A 4,206-nucleotide genomic window follows, 5' to 3' on the forward strand; every position below is an offset into this window, starting at 1 on the left:
AAAAACACAAGCCAAGTTAGTAGAAACAATTGAGGCAACCTTGGCCCCCATCAGTTTTACAGTTGTGCCTATTTGCTTTGTGCAGGGCAAGGTTGCCCCAATGGTTTCTTGAAACTTGGCTTGTGTTTTTGATATCTCTACTTTAAATGGCTGGGCACTTTTGATAACTTGCCGTTTCTTTCACATTTCCAATGTGTGTTTGTTTCAGATATAATATACGGTCAGCACTGTATATTGCTGCATTTTTCTCAGGTGAAACTGGAGCAAGTGCTGTGTAACTGCACAAATAAAGACAGGCTGATTTGAGCATGTGCGGAAAAAAACTGAAAAAAACCCGGGCTGTGACGGCTAATCAAATAAATTGTAACATTGAAGAGATGGGCTTTGTATCAGAAAACTGGTGACGGGAATCGAAAATCGCGTGTGACAGGTAAGTGCATTAATTTTTTACAAACGTTCAACCTCGGTTAACTCAACTGGTGGATAACTCGACACCTTTGTTTAATTCGACAGACAGCCTTGGTCCCAGAGTTTCTCCATATAAAATATATACATCCTGCCTCTTAATTTTTTTACCGAAGGGATTAAAAACTATTAAAAAGACTAGTGGATAACTCAACACTGACGTTTCACGTGACTGACCTCCTACTAGAAACGGATCGTTCGTTCATTCATTCGCATCTACCAAATGCAGCTGGTTTTTGTTCACCAAGTTAATTCTGTATAATGTACATTTGTTAACTTTTGCTATTTAAACTGTCAAATTAGGCAGTTCAAGCCAATAACTAAAAGTGTAGTCAACAATGTGCATAGCTTGTGGTTGGATTGTTTTCGTAGAAATAATGCTGTCGTTATTTCATAACTTATTTCAATTGAACTTTACGAGTTGTACCGAGTTTGTACAGTCTTCATAGTGTAATTGATTCATTCACTGCAGTTCTTTCAACCATTTTCATAAGGGCATTTAACTAAAAATAAACTTGTAAATACTGTAATCGTGTGAGTTCTGTTACTTATATGCATGTTAATGCCGTGGCTCGTGCACCCGTGGTTAACTCGACACCTTGGATAAGTCAACAGTAAATGGCATCCCCGTGGGGTGTTGAGTTAACCGAGGTTGACTGTATAAATAATGGGAATTGATTTGTTTCTTAATACAAGGACAGTAAAACGCGACTGACATGTATCTGAGTGTCGTATATCTGAGTGCTGACTGTATATGATAAAATACTTTGTTAATTAAACGTGATGCTAAATTTTGTTTATCATTTATGATGACTGATCAAGTGGATTTTAACATCATATTTTTGTTTTGTGTCTATGAAGAAATTTTTAAAAAATTGTTAAAAAAAAAAAAAAATAATAATAAAAAACATTTGTAAAGAAAATATACAGGGAAAACCTTTGGTTTTAGATTTTTAGGTTTGAAATATAGGAGTGCATGAATTATCTTCATATTTAACATTTGACAAATTCACAATTCGTTATACTGGAGAGAATGGCTGCTGCATGAAACAGTATCAGATATAGAATAAGTGTTTATTCCAGTGCATTCAGACAAAGCTTCCAAATTCATTTAGTTATGCTTATATTTATTATAACTAAAACACATTTAATAATTTAATTACACAGATTGTGGGATTAACCCTTAGCCTGTGGTCTGACCACATTATCAGATATTCAGACTTTTAAAATATATATATTTTTTCTTGTATCCACATTTTCTGCAATTAATATTTTGGAGGGATTTAAAAATATAACTGGTTTGAACTGAGTTTAATATTTATATTAATATGATATCACCTTACGCATACTCAAGAAAACTCACCTTGTGCTTGATGGAGCTATGATACTTGATACTGCCATCTGGTGACAGCCAAGGAGGTATATTTCACACCTTTGTGTCAATTGTGTTACAGATTAAATGGGAAAAAAATGAAAACTATATTATTGATGTGTAACATATATGTGTGAGATAAATTAGTTGGCCTGTTTCATTCCTTAATGCACTTGATGCCACACTTTTGCTGGAAACACTTGAAATTCCCAGTCAAGATGGAAAGGGTTGTGGTTAACTTTAGTGAACCAAAAAACAGTTATGATTGCAAAAAGCAACTGTCATTTTGAAATAGCTTCAACTGCTTCTACATCTGTTGCTCAATGGCAGTGGGGGCTAGTTTTTAGATTATTATTATTTTATTTTTTTTAAAGGGGGTACCAAGCAGAGCTTTATCAAAGACAAAATCAGTATTCAAATAAAAACAAATTGGGTCCCTGAGTGACTCCTCTGGTAAGAGCGTGTGGTGTGCAGGGGGTCATACAATAGGCAGAGCAGGTTTGTGTTTTGGCTGTGTGAAGTTGGCGATTTTCGCTGGGGAATTCCACAGGGAGCATGGCATTGGAGAGAAAAAAAGGGTAGCAAATGTTGGTTACTGCATCTACCCATTCTCACACACAAATATATTTCAGCAAATAAGCATTGGGGTCTCTGATAAAGATGCAACAATTAATCACCATGGAGTTTATTTTGCAGGCCTCAATAATTGATTTATCACTTTGGTGTGCTGTTTTGAAGCCTTCTGTAGCTAGTTACCAAGAAACATGTATTCTGACCTTATTGTTAGACTGAAGCTATTGTGTTTGTATTTGCTTTGTGAAGATGAATCGCAAAATCTAATTTAAAACATTGAGCACTAGTTGAAATAAATAAAGAAAAAGGATAGGATTAATGAGCTCACTTGTCTCCAGTTTTGGACTGACAGCAAAATCAAAGCCAGCACCCTTAAAGAAAGTTACAGAAAGTATATATATATATTATATATATATTTAGTAAACGAGCCTTGTGGCTCGGCTTCGTTTCGCCCTTTAAAATACCGACCAGACACAGAGATGGAGGGTTTGAAAGCGCTTTTGTGCTAATTTTTAATGCAGAACAAAAATCAAACAAACACAAAATAAACACCTAGCTCTCTACGAGCACTAACTAACACACAAGAACACCCTGACTACAAGTGGGACAGCTAGGCTGTTTCCCCACTAAAACAATAAACAAAAACCACACAGGTTGAATACAGCATCTTTTTTTTTTTTCCCCTCGCGACTGCCAGGACGCAGAGTACTACTTTCTGCCTCCTTCTTCTCAGCAGTCCCGAGCAAACTGACTCTTTTTCTTTTATATCCTGCACCTGGCTCCAGTTTAATAATACTCACCAGGTGCAGGGGATAATTAAGCAATAAAACAATTAACAAACTCCATTAAACAATACAGCAATACAATCAAACAATTATGTTTAAACAAACCACACATTTTACTGCGGGGATGATTTCAAACCCATCCCAATTGTGCTACACAATATATATATATATATATATATATATATATATATATATATATATATATATATATATATACATACCACAGCATTACCAACACAATGGATTTGGAACAGGTAGTACACAGTGGTGATATGCAATGGATTATACCATGTATTGGTTCAGTCCACTGTGATACAACTGGTATTTGAGAATATGAAAAAGCTATCACACTGGTAAAATTTGACCAATGGCTGATTTCATGAAGCTACCCTTGCCCCTTAGTACAGAACCATGTTATTGTAATGTAGTGCTTCAATATTGCCATTAAATATAATTTGGCATATGATTTCTGTTAAGACAGGCATAAGAAATAGTGTATTTGATATAGTAGCATAAAGGCGGCTACAGTGGTATGAACCATTGATAGACTTGTGTAACAGTTGTAAAATTGTAATATTTTGAGCACACTGGTAATCCATACCATTTCATTTCATAAAAATTATTGTATCATTTTACAATTCAGAATTAGTTTAAAATCAATTCTACTGTCATATTGCTGGTCTGTTTGTGTTTCTTCTGTGTGTTACACAGATATTATAAGAATATCCCAATGGTATCCACTTTTTGTGTAGGAGTAAAGCATATAAAAGTATATAATAATGAAAGCAATGGCAAAAGTAGTAATGCATAGTGTAGGTATGGTAAAGGGATAGTTAACTCTATAATGAGGACAAAGATGGACGATTGACATCGGTACTACAGCTTGTGCAATGTATTTCTCAACCAACTAGCCACAAACAGGAAAACCTACAACTGTTTTTAGGAAAGGCTTACCATCTTGACCAGAGGAACATGTTTAGTGTCACAACTCTTTATTATATTTATAGAGAC

The sequence above is a fragment of the Acipenser ruthenus genome, chromosome 2 (assembly GCF_902713425.1).
Source record: "Acipenser ruthenus chromosome 2, fAciRut3.2 maternal haplotype, whole genome shotgun sequence".
NCBI lineage: Eukaryota > Metazoa > Chordata > Actinopteri > Acipenseriformes > Acipenseridae > Acipenser > Acipenser ruthenus.